Source organism: Pogoniulus pusillus, chromosome 3 (assembly GCF_015220805.1).
Source record: "Pogoniulus pusillus isolate bPogPus1 chromosome 3, bPogPus1.pri, whole genome shotgun sequence".
NCBI classification, from domain to species: domain Eukaryota; kingdom Metazoa; phylum Chordata; class Aves; order Piciformes; family Lybiidae; genus Pogoniulus; species Pogoniulus pusillus.
In genome coordinates this window covers 20,415,989-20,435,726 of record NC_087266.1, presented here as the reverse complement: position 1 = coordinate 20,435,726, position 19,738 = coordinate 20,415,989, and positions in this window count along the sequence as shown.

Here is a 19,738-nt window from a genome sequence, read left to right as displayed (position 1 = left end):
CAACTTATAAGAGAGAATAAGATCATCAACCATAGTTGTATCATGACTTAGGAAAACAAACTGTGAGGGCAGAAGTTTGAAACAGTGTGAATTTCACTGGAAATAGGTACAAGTTTTCCTAAAGCAAATTTTCAATTACAGATATGTAGCATGTTCCAAATGTGAAATGTCAGTTATCTTTTTTTACTGCTCAGAGCAATCAGTCCTGTTAACAGCTGAATTTGGAGTAGATAATCTTGAGATGCAACAACTGAAAATGAATGATAGCATAATCAGAGATCTACATCCTACAGCTCTAGATGTATTATACCTTCCTCTTTATTAACTAAGAGAAGTCAGAATTACAATGCATTCCCTTTTGCCAAAGTTTTTACCTGCCCAGAGGTTAGGCTGAAAAAAAAAACCAAAACAACCCTGCAAGCAAGGAAAAATTCTTGTTTGGGCAATTTCATACCATCCTTACATGTTTTTTGTTCCTAATGCTGCTGCTGAGGTTGGCTAAGAGGGGGAGAGCACAGACCCATTTTGTGTTATGGTGGTTTCCTTATTACTTCCTTTGTTCTTTGCACATTTCAGTAGAGAAGAGCAATGGCCAGACCATCTGAGTAGGTCCTGGCATCTAATTCATTCCTATTTTACTTCTCTCTGGCTGCTGTGGTTTAACACTTCTCTTCAGAGGCAAAGGCTGATTTAACAAAGCTTATGACCTTCATTTCTCATTCTTAACATTTGGGTTTTTTTTATCCTTTGTTCTTTCCAGTTTTCTTCTCTTTACTTTTCCTTTTATCTTTATGTCTAATCTCTCTTATGCTCATTTTTATGCCATCAGTGGTTTGTGCAGGTTCTTGTATTACCAGAATTATAGCATCACAGAAATGCTTAGGTTGTAAATGAACCTTGGGGTCACCAAATCCAACCAACATACCTATTCTACAAGGTTCACCCCTAAACCCCAAGCACCACATCCAAACTACCTTTAAATACATCCAGGGTTGGTGACTCAACCACCTCCATGGGCAGCCCATTCCAGTGCCTTGACTATTCTTTCCATGAAAAAAATCTTTCCTAATGTCCAGTTGCATCTTGAGGCCATTCCCTCATGCTCTATCTCTAATTACCTGTGAGAAATCTTAGTTACCAAAGAGATCTTAGTTACCTACTTTTACATGCCACATTCACCACTCTTTCATTACTAAGAAAATCCATTACTTCTTCTAGGCATTGCTGTTCTACACAGCCTGGCTTCAGTGTTCTACATTCTCTGCTTCTTGGTGTCATGTGTGATTTGTTAGCTCTCTTTCTATTGTTATCTCCAAATTGTACCCCATTCTGTTATAGTCTTCATCTATGATTACCAGCTAGCTGTCTCTCTGTGTCTTTCAGAAACACTTTGTACCTTCTGGATCACTGTCTTCCTCCTTGCTGTTGCTGCCAGGTCTTCCTTCACTGTTAAGCTATCAGGGAGTGCCTTCTTTGCCTTAGCAATGTTCTATTTCAAGCCATTGCTCACTTTAATACATATTTATCCTGGACGGATTCTCCTACCTCCAGCAAATAGAAGATAAATAAACAGCCAGATCACAGATTGGGCACAGATGCAAGTATTTTCTTCCACCTTGATGTAAAATCAGTCCAAGGCTCCACTGCAAATTCATACCATTGCTTGCTTCTCTCAAGTTTTTCAGGACCAGCTTTCCAGTTCCAAGCATAAAATGTGCAAAGTACAGCCTATGTATACACCTAAGGATAGCTAATACAGAGGCCTTTAGGAACGGCTGTTCAAGACGAAATCAGACCACCTTTGCAGAACTATCATACAATTAAATGTTTAGAGCTATGGCAGATTTTTATTAAGTATAATATCAAAGACTATAAACAAGAGATGGAAACTGCAGATAAAAAGCTCAGTTCAGAGAGGTTGTGCAATCAACTCGATAGAAAAAAAAATAAATGGAGATATTATTCACTTCAGTGCACAAAATATGAGAACGAGCAAGATAGGCATTTCCTCAAATTATCAGAAATGTTGAAAGACTTTTCGTCAGCTAAGGATGAGGAAAAATAGGGCTTAGCACTTTGAGAGACCACACAGGTAGCTATGTATGTTAACCTACCTCTTCATCAAAAAACAGCCAGCAATGACAAAGAAACACAATGGTTGTATGCTGAAAATGTTGAAGCCCTTGTCTCATTGAAAGGAAAAGGGAATTTTGTCTTTAGAGCTATTGACAGAATAGTGTAGTCACATTTAGTCACAGACTGGGGAAGTTCTAACTTTTTCTAACTATGCACTGCTTTAGCTCTTTTTTAGGCTCTGTCCAGAATATGTCATGTATAATAAAATGTCATGGAAGTTCATGGAAGGAAGGATTGGTTATATAAAGGACTAGCCCTTGAAGACCATTTAGGAAATTTTCCTTGTATTGCAAGAAGCACTAAGTTAGGTTTAATTTTCTGAATGAAATTAAGACTGCAAATGTTTTACTTTAAAAGGTACTTCCATTCTTACACTACTTCTGAGTCTAGTGCAGACCACTGTAATGAACAATAATGCCCAAAGTTGCAAAGACTCCATGTTTATTATCTTCTCCTCCATGTTCCAATCTACCTTTGATACCACTACAGTGACTACAGTGTCTTCCACTTACCTGTGAGAAAAGTGTGCAAGACCAGACCTGTGAAATGGAGCTCAATCCAATGAAGTTCTAATAGTGTATATAAAGCATTTTTAAATGCATGCATATAATATATTTGAAGTTAATGTCCCATAAGGATAACAGTATAATGCAGACACGAAAGATGCAAATAGTTGGTACATCTGTACTGGTATTACTCCAGATGAGACATGATTCACTTTAAGAACCTTCATTTCAGGTGTTCTGAAAATAAAATAGGTGATTATCCTAGGACAATATCTATACAACTTTTGAATTCTAGTTGCTGTTATTGAAACAACCAAATGATGGACTTCTTGTAGCACTGTGAAAAGACACAAGTAGATCCATTATTTGCTGAATGTGCTTATTGTGTTCATCCACCAGGTCAAGTAAAAACAAGTTATTACTTTGACAATTTTGATAACTTTACCATTAGTCAGAAAGACAATGCTGGTGAGGCAATACCTTCAGGACACTCACAGAAGGAGGATGTGCTAGTTTGAAGCTAGCTAGAATGTTTTGGTGAGAAGGATTAGATCACAGGCCATGAAAGAGAAACAGGGTGATGTCTACTTCACTCATAGGCTTGCTGAGACATATAAGAATGAGAGTCCAAACATAGATAAGGCACTGCTTCTTCTGCCTGGGAGCTCTGAGCTGCACTTCTCTCTAGCCTCTCTGCTGTCTCTCTGATTAATCTACTTTGCTTCCTAACACCCTGGCTGAACCTCCATTCTTCCTTGGGACTGTGGTGGGAGAAGGTGGAAAGGTAGTTGGGAGCCCCTCCTGGGGACTCAGGTTTCTGGGAGGGGAGTTGTGTTTCTGTATTACCTTTTACCTTGTATATGTCTGTCTATAACTGTATATACTGTAAATATCTGCTTGTATATTGTGCTAGCTGTAAATATAAGCTTCATTCAAATTTCCAGAGCCAGTTGAATCTAGTCTGGGTGATTTCCAAATTGTGGCAGGGTGAGTAACACCCAAACCATCACAGAGGAAGACAAAACCAGAACAAAGGGGAATAAAAGGCATCAGAGTGCCATGAACAGCACTTTGGATAGAAGGTAAAGACATGTAATTGTTTCAATAGTAAAGTCAGACTAATTCAGCCCACATGAATGAATTCTTGCAGGGGAGTCATGTTTAAGAAATACTCTGAGAGTTGAGGAGATGGAAGGTCAGATATCACTTCTCCTATTGACTTGAGATAGATGATTTGTGTGTCCACATAGCTGAGAAGAAGAAACAGAGACCTTGAGTTCAAGAAGAGCAACAAGACATCAAGGGAGTAAACAACATAGCTGCACACTTAGCCAGAGATAACAGACCACAGAGACTCAGTGCATTGGGATTAACTGTTTCAGGTTGGTGGGCATTTAGCAGGAAAAGTCTCCATCAGTCAGCACAACTTCAGTGTGTGCTTAACTGCTTTCCCAAAAAGAGCTTTAAAAGTTACTTGTAAAATAAATGGGGAATTTGCTAAATGCACTCCTTCTGCTAAAAATGCACTCTACATTTCCATAATTTATCTTGACAAGAAAAATATCTGTGGGGTTTAAAGAAAAGATTGGTCAACATCTGTGTATGTTCACTTTGTGTATTACTAAACATCAGCCAAATCAATGTTGGAGTGCTGTGCTCATGTCTGGAATTCACATTAAAGCAGTGTCAGGAAGGCTGGAGCTGGAGCATTATTGATGGTAAATAGATATAGGTCATTTGGACCAGAAGATTCAGATTTGCCATGCTAGTAAAGCTGATGGAAATCAATAAGGGAGCAATTACTTAAAAAAGAAAAGAAAAGAAAAAAAGATGGGAAAAGGAAGAAAAGAAGGATGTAGACTGAACTATGAATACTAAAAGTAACTTCATTTTTCTTACCATCTCTCTTAATAACTTGGCTTTTTTTTCAAGGCTTCACAAAAAGGGAAGTATTTACAAACATCTATTTTGATCTCAGTCTAGCACTGGCTACAGTGTATTTCTGCCTTGTTTGAAAGCAATTCACAGAATAAAATTTCCATTCTGTCTCAGCACTTTCCTCTTCATCCTCCTCATCCCTTCACTTCTTTAAAAATAATTTCCAATCTGTACATGACTTCTTCATAAAATGTGCTCATACAGGATGCAGTGGCACAGGAGGTTTGGTAGAGAGAGACACGGTGCCTGCCTAGGTGACACGATAGCTCTGTACCAATTTAAAATATCAGAGGGGTGGAAAGGGGGGAAGAAACCAGGAAATAAAGAAATGTAGATGTCAAAATACAGCCAGATGTGTTGAGCTATACTCAAAGTTTTGTTTAAACTGAGTTCTTCACTCCTCTTTCCACAGACTTCTTTCCGATAGCAAGCACTACTGTTCATCGTCAGCTTTGGTGAAGACCTTGTCGTAGTTTCTAGTGTAGCGTGCTTTTTCTTTCTGTGAGAAAGCCTGACATGCTTTACTAAAGCCACCATCAAATATAGCTTCACCACCTCATAATTTTGGTTTTTATTGGAAAAGGAAAGTGTTTATCTTGACTAGTAAGATATATTTGGTTTCAATCTGTTTTGCTCGCCATATTTATTGTTGTTTTCCTCATGTGACTGATTTGAGGGTTTTCTGATCTTCAGTTTGCTGAAAGCTTTGCCTCATTACAGACTATGTATGAAGCTCTCTAAACTGCACTAGCTACCTGAAAGTTAAGTTTTTTGCCTAGGCTAGTTGTGAATTCTCACTCAATAGCTTAAAGATTATTAATTTTGTGTATCCTAAACACTTTCCTTACTATATACCAAGATGTCCTTCACATCTCTGTGGAACATCTGTAGCAGATTAGTTTTCTTTTTCTGCATAGCTAAACTTTAGTGAAATGCATCCCACTGTGAAAAAGCCTAAGAGAATATAGCATTACTTAATTTAAAATATGATGTAGTGGATATATTGCAGTATATGTACAGTAGATGGATGTAGCACTATAGAGTTGCTGTAGTGTAGTTCTAAGAGTGAAGTGAACACAGGGAGGACTTCAGCTCAAAGCACAATCTCTGACTGCAGCAGGACATAAAAACCACTACCACTATCTACAGCAAACTGAAATCCAAGTAATATGGAAACAGTGACTGAAATGGCTCCAGATTTGGACAGTGTCCTCAGCTGCAGTACCATGGTAACCCGAGTGCTGTCATGTAATGCTAGCAGCCTTGAGACCATAGGCACCCTGTGCTGGCCACCCACTTAGAGCTCTTGAGCATGCTAGTTGCACAGTCATCTTCCTCACTGTCTAAGGCATGGAAGGACATTTAGGAGATATCTATAGTAACAACTAATGAGAACCAGTAGAGAAAATCATCTAGATCATCAGTGATCTAGATGAGGAGACAGTGTACCCCTAGCAAGTTTGCTGGTGATATGAAAAACTAGGGGCCATAGCTGATACACTGGAAGGCTATGCTACCATCCAACAAGATTTGGACAGGCTGGAGAGCTGGGTGAAGGCAAACCTCATGAAGTTCAATAATCAAAAGTGCAGAGTCCTCCGTCTGGGGAGACTAGGAGTGGTCCTGAAGAGACTCGGGGTACAGAGTAGGGGTGGTTCTGCTGGAAAGCAGATCCATGGAGAAAGACCTTGGAGTCCTAGCAGACAGTAAGCTATCCATGGCACAGCAGTGTGCCGTTGTGGCCAAGAGAGCCTGCCCTGGTGAGATCACATACTGTGTCCAGTTTTGGTCTCCCCAGTTCAAGAGAGACAGAGTTCTGCTGGAGAGAATCCAATGGAGAGCTACGAGGATGATTGTGGGATATGAACATCTCTCCAGTAAGAAAGACTGAGAGAACAGGGGCAGTTTAGTCTTGAGAAGACAAGGCTGAAAGAGGATCTTATCAACATCTATAAATATCTGAGAAGTGGGTGTCAAGATGCAGGTGATAGTCTTTTATCAGTGGAGCCACAAGTACAAACTAGAACACAGGAGGTTCTACCTCAACACTTCTTTACAGTGAGCAAGACAGAGCACTGGAACAGGCTGCCTGGAGAGATTGTGGAGTCTCCTTCTCTGGAAACTTTCAAAACCCAACTGGATGCATTCCTGGGAAGCCTGCCCTAGTTGATCCTGCTTTAGCAGGGTTTCGGACTCAATACTTTATGATTCTGTGGTTCTGTGATCTACCATAGTTGTCAAGGTTACTTAAGAAGCTGCATATGCTCTGATGTACCACAAAAAGTTTAATGGATTCATGGAAAGGCCAAAATATCTCAAGAGTGGAGGGATATCTTAGTTTGCACCTAAAAGTTATTCTCCATCCAGGACGCTGACACATTTGGGCAGATTTTTGTATCCATCTTCATATAAGATGTTTTATAATAAAGCACATTCCAAAAGCAGAGTTTGTCCAGTCATCTGCATGTACCAGCTGATGCAAAGATGAGTGGACAAACACTTCAGTATGTAAGAAGAGAAAGGTCATTGGTATTTCTGAAGGAAGCATCTGCCAAATATTAATCAGGATTTTCAGAAACAGGCTGTATTTAACATCTCACAACTCAATATGGATCATACAGCAGCCAATATATCATTAAAAATTCTAAATCAGATAGATGTATATCTTACCCACAGAAGAGTTTTCCTCTGGTTTTATTATCACTTACAACAAACCAAACACTTAAAGAGCAAAGAAAGATGACTAATTAACGTGTCATGTTCTGCATACTCTTTTAATCTGCAACTGACTACACTTCCTTGAGAATGATGCCACTGTTGTTATTTAGTACTAATATTATCAAATATCTTGGCAGAGGCTTACACAATCTCTCAACAAAGGCTTGTAAAAAAAGCTGCAAAAGGAAGTAATTTACCTAGTCACAGAAATGCCAACTTAATTATTTTGACATTTCCCAGGCAGAAAATTCTGGTAGGGCAGCAGAGAGCCCTCAACTGAACACAGGTTCTTAAGCAAAGGAAAAGACACAATAGAAATCCAGGGACACCAAGTCCCAGCCCCACAGCCTTTCTGAAGACCTCACACACTATTACTAACAAATTATACTGACAAGTATTAAAGAAGAATGGGCATTGTTAGCAGCAAGGTCTGCCTCCCCCTCGAGTAGTTCATCTTTCCCATAAGGAGTAATCAAGGTTGCTGATTATTTCCCAGAGGACAATGAGACATAGTAAGGGTGAGAAAGGTAGATGTGAGCTAACACTTCTCCATGGGTGAATCCACAGTACCCATGTTCAGTTGCTGACCTACCACAGCCCTCTGAGTTCTATAGAGAAATCACTTAGTATGGTATTCCTCTTATCCAAATTTAGACTCCTACAGTATAAACATCTACATAAGAGCGAGTCACCTTGTGCTCCCTTTGTAGTCAACAGAGAGAAATAGATACTTCTAGGGTGCAATTAATCTCATCCTAAAGAAGACATCTTCCAGATGATTTATGCCATAAAAGTACCTGTTTTTCCCTGACTATAAAGGGAGTCTGAGGTGATTTTTGCCATATGGACACCTCAGACATGGACAATAATATATCTAGCAGAGACACAAAGCCATTGATATTCCCCACAGCCTGGAGTTAGTATAAATGTTTGGTCAATAATAACTCGAGCTGAACTCAGACGGTTGACCTAGAGGTGAATGGCTTTGTATTCCATTACTAAGCCGCTGAATCATCCAGTGTCTCTTTTCCTTTAAAGTGAAGTCTCTCCATGGGTTTTAGATGTCACTTAATGGAATGTGGATATTAAATGTATGTAAATCCATAGCATTTTTGGATAGAGCTGCATTCCACTACGTCCCATTATAAACACTATCCCATCCTCCTCTTTGGAGCTGTCAATCTGTTAGGCAGAGGAGCCTGTGGACTCCCAAGGCAAATCCTTGCAATTTCAAGGGAACTGCAGTTGCCAAAAAGAAATTTCTCAATTAAAATAGTCCTATTGTGGAGACTATCAGAAAGACTCTCCTAAGCTATGTTTTTTATAACCTAGGATGATAGGAATTCCTTTACCAAAAGTTGTGCTACATTTATTTTCCCCCCAGGATCTTCATTTCCATTTTTTTCCTATTCTTGTTCTCAGAAGTCTCGTTCTGTTTCATGGAAGTATCTTCTATCATCTTCCCTTTCCCTTTCCATTATTTTTCTGCACATTTTTGGTACCATTTTTATTAGAATTTCCACTTCAGTTGTAAAATATGACCAAGTTTTTGCAAAGGAAATTATTTTTGTACTTTCGCCTTCAACCTAACAGTAAACACTCAGGACAGAAAATCATCATTATTAATTTCTTTTTAAAGAGGTTAATGCAGCAGTATGTTCACTTAAACTCCAAATGTCAGGGACTACATTACTTTGCACATGTGATTTAATGGAACGTGAATCATAAACATGGGCAAATCCACAGCACCTGGGTGTTCAGCTACTTTGCAATTCAAATGTCAGTCCTCTGCAGTAGACAGCCTCTGTTCACACAACATGAACTAGATAACCATCTCCAGCAGTATCTCACCAAGAGGTTCAGGACTCCATCTTGTTAGGTGGCTTGTTCATTGGTCCAATTCAGATGAAGTAGTCTGTCACATTCAAGATGCCTGTACACAGGCACAATGTTTTTCTGAAGGAAATGCACAACACACTGCCCTCTCTGAGGCCATCTCTGCACTTCTACAGAGAAGGCTGTGTAGCTCACACTGTGCCTGGACAACCAGCAACAGAACAAGGGGACACAGTCTCAAGTTGTGCCGGGGAAAGTATAGGCTGGATGTTAGGAGGAAGTTCTTGACAGAGAGAGTGATTGGCATTGGAATGGGCTGCCCAGGGAGGTGGTGGAGGCACTGTCCCTGGAGGTGTTCAAGAAAAGCCTGGATGAGGCACTTGGTGCCATGGTCTAGTTGGCTGGATAGGGCTGGTTGCTAGGTTGGCCTGGATGCTCTTGGAGGTCTCTTCCAACCTGCTTGGTTCTATGATTGATTCTATGAAGTTCCTCTTCTTCCTAGGACCAGGTTTTGTCTGAAGGATTACCCAAAGAAATAAATACTTATGTATCTCCTGTTTATTCTGTAAGCGTGTCTATACATCTTTAGCAGACTAAATGGATTTGGTGACAACTATTTTTCAAATGCACCTGAAACTCATCTTCAAGGTTTTCAGCAATTATCTAAATTACTGTGTTGGAAGCACAAAGCAGTGGGAAAATTACAAAGTTCCAAATTGCTGATAAACACATGGTGACTAAAGCAGACACAGAGGCTGGGCGTAGACCCAGCAGTCTATGTAGCTGTGGCTCTGGGGAGAATAGGGGGGGTAAGACAGACGCCCACAGTTCCATTTTTTCACTTGTCATCTTCAATACTTTTACAAGAGGAGTTACACTTAAATTAGAAATATTTTGTGCAGATGATAAAGGAACAAGAGTTTGACCTCCAAGGATGGCTTTATCACAGTGCTACCAACACGCTCTGCAGAATAGTAGATAACAAGGCATAAGTATTACCTCAATTTCCAATCCTGTTTGGAGGGAAATGGGAGTTCAATACTCTTGGGACAGACGATGGATTTGGCCTCCACACACCTCCCTCACTGAAGAAAGGGACTGATTTTGGTAAGGTTTGTTACTCTGGCTATGCCAAGTGCTTCTGAAGGTCAAGTTTGTGACTGCAGTTGTATTTTAGAGTGATAGAGCTAACCTGTAGCATAATCCATTTATCATCTGCAATCTTAAAGAATCTGCATATGTTTGTAGGAGTCTGAGGCTTATTGGAAAATTCCAATAAGAGAATTCAGGAATTTCCTGAAAGCTCAGTGCATAATCTGAACAAATTAGAGCATTAGATGTGTAAGAAGAACAACAATATCATTCATTGGTTTGTTAATTGGTATAAAAAGCCAATGTATTAACAATTTTGATCTCTTGGCTTTTGGGCACTGGCTCTGTCATTGTTCCTTTGCTCCTCACTGACTTGTCCACACCATGTACTAACCTTTTCCAGACAACATGTGAGATCTTGCTGGTTTTTCTGTCTGGGGGAGAGAAGAATTTGGTCTTGGCCTCTTCTGGACTGTTTCCTTGTCCAGGGGGAAAGATTGTTTTTTTGTATTATTTCCAAATTCTATATAATTTTAAATACATGTAAATATATTTTGTATATACACTTCTAAATTTAGCTTGCTGTAAAATATAGCTTTATCTTACTTCCCAGCCATCTGAGCTGGTCCAGTAAATTTTATTGGGGGTGGAGGGGGATTTCTCAATTCACAACAATGTTGCATATGAATTGACTGAACTGCTTGTGCACTCAATTACTTCTTTTGAATGTGACCAGACCTAGAGCTGACAGGCTGATTGTGCATCTGATGTCAGGCAATAATCAACATATATATATATATATATATATATATATATATATATATATATATATATTACAAGATAAATCCAGCTACCACTAGCCTCTCTAATCTCTGAGGACCACCTAAATGCAAGTGGATTCATCTCTCGCCAAGCATTCTTTTAACACATTTATCCAGCACTAAATGCAACACACAGAAAACAGTAACTCAAGCAGGTGTCTTCTGCAAATCTGAAATAAGAGTACAATGGAGACAGCAAAAATAGTGTTTTGAAGGTGTCCATCTGGAAACCTGAATACACAAATACATATTAGTCTTCTCTAAGTTTGTTCTTTGTTCCTCACAAGTGAGTGAAAGGCAACAAGTTTCCAGGACGATTCAAACGGTCTAGGGTTTTTCAGATTAAAATCAGGAAGGAAGACATTTATATATAAAACATACATAACTGAGATAGGAATAGGTAAAAAATGATTGTACAACAAAACTAGGTGCAAAGAAAGGATGCTACAGAAAAAAAACATGGAAAAGGAAAAATAAGGAAAAACAAAATGTATGTACTCTTTTTGGTGGATGTCATGTATATGGCTTGCTTGCTTGGTTTCTAAGACATGCACAGAAATCAGGCTTCTAGTGCTTTATTAGATCTGTTGCTGTATCTTCAAGCATGTCTGTGGAGTCTTCCTCCTTGGAGATATTCAAAAGCCATCCCAGCCACCAGCTCTACATGTCTTTGCCTGAGTAGGAAAGTCTGCAGTACATTGAAATCTCCCATATGTTTATCACAAAATATAGCCTATAGATTTCATGACACAAAACAAACAAAAAGAAACAAAGGAAAAACATAAAGTGGCCTTTGAACTTTTTTTTAAGAACCCTACATAGCAGATTGTGCACTGATCTTGAACTGCCACATCATAGTTCTTACACATCTTTCACTCATGAATGCAGCTTTTCTTTGACAGACATGTCCAGAAAGAGACCATGACCTAGGAAAAGTGTAAGATTAATTCACTCTGGAGGCAATACTTCTGTTCATGTTATCAATTTTACTCCTTTTCTCAAAGCTTGAAATAGGTGAAATATTTTTACATCCACTCAGAAGCACTAGTGTCTATTCTCATGTTGATAGTGGAGGTTAAAGATTGAGTGACAAGAAGTCTATGAGCTAAGTCTGCAATTCTCTTAAGCAACTTTCTATGGCTCCAATTTTGAATTTATTCTGTCGTCTTGAATAAGGCACAAGAAATGAAATTTCTCAGCTATCCAGCTGAGAAATCTAACTACAGCAGTCTCTTAAAATGGACAAGAGAAGTGACATGTTGTAAATGCCCAGTGATGGATTTGTTGGGCATTTGCACTTCTAGAAGACAGTTTCTGGCTTTCACTGCATATTAGCCAAGGTATTGTGTTAAATCCTATGACATGTAGCTACTGTTTTTCAAAAGGTTCCACACATTTTTATTCAATTTTTCAACTGTGGAGTTCCTGTGTGTGTGCACTTCCAGAGAAACTTTAATAAATCAGTTCAAAAAAGAAGATAAAACTTCCAATTGAGATCAGAGAGCAAATTAGGTGCTCTTGAAATTTAGCAGTTCTCATTACAGGTCATTTGAGAGGAAAAGAAATAAAACCTATCCAAATCTCATGGGTTCAAAATGCTTGAAGTGAACCTGAACATCATTAGTGCTTCTGAGATTTTGTTTAGGAAATCCAAAGTATTAATGTTTTGCATTTCTTTTTGATTAAATTATAGACACTATGACAAAGTTTCTTATTGGTTTACTAAACACTGATTGACATCATTATCAGACAGCAAAGTACAAAGGCAAGGCACTTATGAGTGGAAAATGTTGCAATGAGGAGAAAGGTCTACTTTTGCTCAGCAGTTTGGGCATGGCTCCTTACTTGATGGATGCTCAAGCAAGTGAAAAAAAAAACACAACACAATACAAATTAATTCTAAATGTCTCAAGTCCTACTTACATCGTAGGTTTTTCCCTTACATCCAGTGATGCTTGGAGCCTGGAAAAGGTGAATCTGAATACAATTTTCATGAAGTAAAGAACTGAAACACCAGTTTTCAGTGGAGCTTAAGCACTCATATAACAGCTAGGAGCTCCCTATACATGAAGACATGTCAGAGACACTCATCCTGTTTGCGATTATGTGATAACCACCCCACTCATATTCCATTTTCTTCTTCCATAAAATCTATATTGGAAGATTGATGCCAAATACTCCTCACTTATTGCAGGTCTTCTTCTCATTCTTGTCAATGTTTTTCAGATTCTATTCAATTTGTCTAAATCATTCCAAAATCTAATTGTTCTGGTGTGCTGTGCATTTGATATTGGGGCAGATCCTAAGTATCCACCAAAGCCTCACTGAACAGTCTAGCTGCCTCTTGCATCTTCTTCACCGTAGCCTGATAGAGATTCCCAGAATAAGATTTGCTGTTTCTGCATCACCTTTACATTGCTGACTCACTTCGCATGACATACATTCTCCCTTTCTGCTGTATTGCTGCCCCATGGCCTTTTGTGCTTTCCTCTCCGAGCAAGAAGTCTAAGACTCAGGTTTTAACTGTATTGATAATCTCACTGAACTGGGGTCATACACCTCGTTTATTAAGGCCACTTTAAATAGTCTTTATGTTCTTCAAACAGCTTACTTTGGCAAATGTATCTGTTCCTTCTTTACACTGCAAGCCAAGACTTTAGCAAAAAATGCTGCCCGCCTCCTCACTCCTGTAAGACTACACTTGCAACCACACCTAGTCAGCAATATGCTGATGCCTTTGAAAGCCTCTGAAGTTTCTGAAAGCAGCATTTCAAGCAGCTGCTCAATCAGTTTAGGCTGACAATTCTAGGCTTATTTCCTCAGCTTTACAGGAGACCTGTATGGGATAATTCTGTCTATAGCAGAGAGGCATCCTGTATACTGCTTTCTTCTTCTTCACTAAATCAAATGCTCTCAGGAAAGGAATTGAGATTGATTTGACAGAGTGTATCCTTGGTATGCTCATGTTGGCTGTTTTAACCCTTTAGGATTCTCCTGCAAATTATTTATCTTTTATTTAACAAATAAATTCAGGAGCTGCTTTCACTGTGTGCTAGCTGAAATTAATTTTTTTCATTTTAGACTTTCTACTTTTATACTCACATGCTTGTGTTTTTTTTCAATGCTTATTCTAAATCATGTGCCTCCTTTTTCACCCACAGAAGCATAGATATGCAAAGATTATATTTCTTCTGTCCAATAAGTCTGTAAAAATTAATTTTGCTGTTTGGGATATGAATGTTACTGACTCCTAAAATCCCTCCAGTGGTTATTTCTGGACTGCTCAAGTGAGGCATTTGTGTGATAAGCACTTTTCTACTAATTAATTGTTGCTACTCACCTTTTGAGCATACCATGTGACTTTACAAAGCAGCTAGATGCATAAGAGCACCCCATGAGCAGGTACTGCATACAGCAGAGCGTCCCAGGAACAGGATCTGGTCACATTTGGATGTTTTTGGCAAGTGACTGAGAAGCAGTGCTACTCAAACCCAATCTCTGTAAATTAAATGTATCTTAGGCTGGGGTCGGAGTGGCTGGAGAGCAGCCAGACAGAGAGGGATCTGGGGGTACTGATTGATACCCGCCTGAACATGAGCCAGCAGTGTGCCCAGGTGGCCAAGAGAGCCAGTGGCATCCTGGCCTGCATCAGGAATGGTGTGGTCAGCAGGAGCAGGGAGGTCATTCTGCCCCTGTACTCTGCACTGGTCAGACCACACCTCGAGTACTGCGTTCAGTTCTGGGCCCCCCAGTTTAGGAAGGACACTGAGATGCTTGAGCGTGTCCAGAGAAGGGCGACGAGGCTGGTGAGAGGCCTCGAGCACAGCCCTACGAGGAGAGGCTGAGGGAGCTGGGGTTGTTTAGCCTGGAGAAGAGGAGGCTCAGGGGTGACCTTATTACTGTCTACAACTACCTGAGGGGTGGTTGTGGCCAGGAGGAGGTTGCTCTCTTCTCTCAGGTGGCCAGCTCCAGAACGAGAGGACACAGCCTCAGGCTGCGCCAGGGGAAATTTCGGCTCGAGGTGAGGAGAAAGTTCTTCACTGAGAGAGTCATTGGACACTGGAATGGGCTGCCCGGGGAGGTGGTGGAGTCGTCATCCCTGGGGCAGTTCAAGGCAAGGTTGGATGTGGCACTTGGTGCCATGGTCTAGCCTTGGGCACTGTGGTAAAGGGTTGGACTTGATGATCTGTGAGGTCTCTTCCAACCTTGGTGATACTGTGATACTGTGACTTTTTGCAAGACTTTTATGTGAAAGAAGAAGTACAGCACTGACTTCCACTCCTTGTTTCCTTTAAGTTACAAAAATGAACTCACTCCCATCTGCTCTGCCTTTTCTCACATTGAGCATATAGTGTCCCTCTGAATAACAAATTCATCTTGTTTGGCCATAAAAGGCAGAGACAATTTAGTCCAGTCATGAAGAAAAGATGACAGTGCAAAAAGGACCTGCCAACACAAAACCATCTTATGTCGGGCCTCTTTGTTGTCCTTTAGCACTACTTTTAACTAAAACAGACCACCCAGAAAACACTCCCCCAAACATGAGCATAAGATTTACTAGCAGCAATGAAAGTTTTTCCCATCTGATTACCCTGTAAATACTCAAGAGAAATCTTTAGCAAACAGCTTTACCTGAACAGCTGGCACCAGCGATGTTGAGAAGTGGCAGAACGTGGCCTTCAGCTGAGACAGTGTAAGATTTGTGATGCCTTTTTGAACTGAGGCCTTTCTGAACCTGCCAGCAAAGTGAGTGATTCACCACAAGATCAAGGAAGAGCAGCTCAGCTTTTGACAGCACTCATTAGTTGATGCTTCTGAATAATTTCTCCAAGGATGGCAGAGTTTTGAAGAACACCGAAAAGGGATTATATTTTTTTTTTTGTTTGCTTTAGCTTCTATTATGAAAAGGGATTTTGGTTTGGTTTGGTTTAGCTTCTATTATTTACTGCAAGAGATAAGGGAAGACAGCTGTGCTGAGGAGGACCTCTGCTCTACGTATGTTCTGTTTCTGAGCCCTACATAAAAGCATCAACTGTTTAACTGACAATTTTCAACGCTTTCAATTAATAGCAATTTTTACCTGTTATAATGCCCTTTATTTTACACTCCATTAGTTTCATTTTTGTTTCCTCTTGCATTTCATAGGCCTAAGGAAGTCATCAAATGAAAGGGAGGTGCTTCAGTCTCTCTACATAAGGAATGAGTCTGTACTCACCTCACCAAGGGAACCTACAGATCCATAAGGTGCTGTCCTCATGCCGATATAGGCTTGTGCCTCCATGTCCAGGAGTGCCCTGCTGCATCTCACCCTTTTCTTGACAGGTGTGCACCACACACACCTACACTCTTGCATAAATGCTGAGCATTTACTTTGCCCAATCCCTCTGCTTCTGCCCTAGCCCTTCCCTCCTACCCTCTCGCAAGCCCTGACAAGCAATGCCTGGAAAAGGACCTTCTCCCCCGGCATGGACCAGGCACAGTGCTTGGGCCTGGCATATGACATCCACCACAGGACCATGTCCTGCTGGTGAGCAGCTGTGGCCCATAGCCAGCTGCAAGGAGGTGCATCACTTTTATTCAGAGGACAGATAAAGTGCTCCTGGCAGCAAGTCCCCCCATGGTGACTGGCCCCATAACTCTCCCATGTGATGGGCAGATGGTGGCCGTGCAGGCATCTGGCCAGCATCAGTTGGCCCCTGCAGCCCCAGGCCCATATGCCCCATTCGGTGGCTGACACCACTTGTCAGACTAGAAAACATTTTCAAGTGCCACTATTATGGTTTAAACAAATGCATTAAAGGACAAAGTGTTTTCTTCTGTGTTAATGGCTACTGGACCCAGAAGCCCCTAAGCTGCAGGAAGTAGATGAGTTGGACTTCTTACCTGGCAGAAACCCTGGCAGAAATGAACATCAACACTCTCAGTGACATAGTTCTCCTCACAACAAAAATGGTCAAACTGAGCTGGGCTGGGAGAAAAAGGAAAAGGTTTTCCCGAAGTGTATGTCACCTTAACAAAAAGTTTTAGCACAAACCTTCAAAATTCAAGCACACTAAACTGTGACCCTAAGCCAAAATGCAAGAGGAAGCTGCTCTGCCAATTCGTAACACAGCTTGACATCAGTGCCCTTACTGCTGCTGCTACTAAACCCTAGAGTTACACAGTGCTGAGGTCTGGCATGGGGAAAGAATGCTTTGATATTACAGTGGTGATTCATGCATGGGGAGGTACTCAAATGAAGGCAAAGTGCACCAGTAAGTATCTATTCACTGTGCTTACGGATCCAAAGCCAAAATAAAGACAATGAGGCAAAGCCCACCTCGAGGGCTATTACATCCCCACAGCAACGCTAGCATAATGCTGGAGCCCTGGGGGAAAGTCTTGGCAAGACCTAGCAAACAGCTTGCCTCTATTTTCTCCCATGTTTGCAAGAAAACAGGCACCATGCTATGACTTCGTCTTCCGGTACCAACCACAGGCAATCTCTCAGGCAGGCAGAGGTGCTGCTGAGGAAAATCTTCAGCTTGCACATCTGTAAAGGCTGAGCAAAGCCATCACCACTGCTTGGGCATGTGATAACAGAGCTTACAATTTCAAGGTCTGAACACGAGCTGGAGCAAGTCAGAGGTGAGCAGAGAGCAGAGGAGATAAGGGCAGGACACAACTGGTGGATTTGGATCATCTAGGCTACAGGATGCAAGAGCTTGTACAGAGGTTGGAATTACAAGGAAAATATTGTGCTAGCATTGTTTAGAAGATCATATTTTGGGGCTGCTGGAAATTAAGGGAAAAAGCTGAGAGCTTTCACAGTATGACAGGGGTTGGAAGGGACCTCTGGAGATCTTCAGGTCCAACCCCAGCCTTAAATTATTGAACACCATTATGCTAGAAGACAACTTTCTGGAAAGGAAAGAGTGGATCAGTGTTTACAGAGCCATCCCATCAGTTATACCAGCCTGACACAGAGTGATGTAGCCAAAGAAAAGAGGCAAGATACTTTCCTGGGGGACTTTAATTTCAGGCGTAATCTTCCCTCTTACACTGAAGGTCGTTTTTCAAAATGAGACTGCAGTGGTCCTCAGCATTCAGCACCATGTAATGCCAGAGATGGTAACTGTGACTCTGTGCAGATTCATTTCACCATTGTTAGCATTCAGAACTTCTCCTAGTGATTCTTGGAATTTGCCCATAGCAGTTTTACTTTGACCTGAAGCTGTCCTAGCTACATTTAATGCCATTTTATCACAGATTGACTAATACGAGATTTGATAATCTTGATCCCCTTGAAGAAGTGCCCATTTCTAGCTCTGAAGAAGGGGTTTGGCAGATTATTTTCTTTACATTAATGATAAACTGCTACACAGATGGACATGCTGTTTGACCTATCTTATTCACCTCTAAACTTGGCTAGTCTCTGCCATCATTTGTGCTGCTAGGACACTGCGTAATGCTGATGCTGCCTGTTAGGCACTGTGATACCACTCCCAGAGGGACCTTTGCTTGACACATCTAATGAACTCATGTGATTACATATTTCTTTGACTGAATGGAGGCAGTTTTACAGTCAAAGGAGAACAAAGCTCTATATTTCTGAAGCCAAGATCATGGATTCTGTATTACATATACAGTATAAGTAAGCTGGTATCCTCACCCATGCATATTAGAAAATACATAGATCATTACTTGCTGCACTTAGAATATCTCTGTAAGTGTTCTAAAACTTCAGGGCTGATGATTAAGATCTTCCTTTTCTGCTAAGGGATATCTGATATCTTTCCTATATGTATGCACTTATTCAATAGTAAGATAGAAAAATCTATCTTAGTTCAAAGAGCTTTCTATATTCTTTTGCATAGCTACAGTCTCTCTTTTCAGGTGTTTTTTCCATATTTGTCTATGGTAAAACCAAAACTGAAGTTTAAAACCAAAACTGAAGTCATTTTAAACAGAGCCACTTCTGTGAAAAATGATGGTTCATATCTGGCAAAATATAGCAGCTACAAAACTATATCTGACTAAACAAACTCAGGCATGTTCAAAATCATTCATCTCAGTAATTTGTGAAATGAAAGATTTTGTTCTTGAATATAGATGGGATGCAGTGGTCAGGGATGTTAGGAGGAAGTTCTTCACAGAGAGAGTGATTTGCCATTGGAATGGGCTGCCCAGGGAGGTGGTGGAGTCACCATCCCTGGAAGTGTTGAAGAAAAGACTGGATGAGGCACTTAGTGCCATGGTCTAGTTGACTGGATAGGGCTGGGGGATAGGTTAGACTGGATGGTCTTGGAGGTCTCTTCCAACCTGGTTGATTCTATGATTCTATGATTCTAATAACACTGTACCAAGTCAAGTATTTTCAAGTTTAACAACATTAGGAAGATCTCCAAAAAATCATTTAAATACTTTGTGTTTTAACCTCTCAATGTTCATTGAGCAATTTTCTGTGTTCATGAATAACTCACACAGAAGGAACAAAATGATTATTCCTGCTCTCAAAGCTTGAAGTGCAATCAGGAAACAGAAACACTATACCATTAAGCTGACCAATCATGTGGCACAAGCTGTAATCAACACAGAGTGAAGCCTTTTTTTCCAATAGCCCAGAGGCCAAAAACCAGCACTGCAGTATCTAGAGATTTGGAAAATTCAGTTACTTTACAGACAATTAAGAAACAGGAAAATGGATCGTGC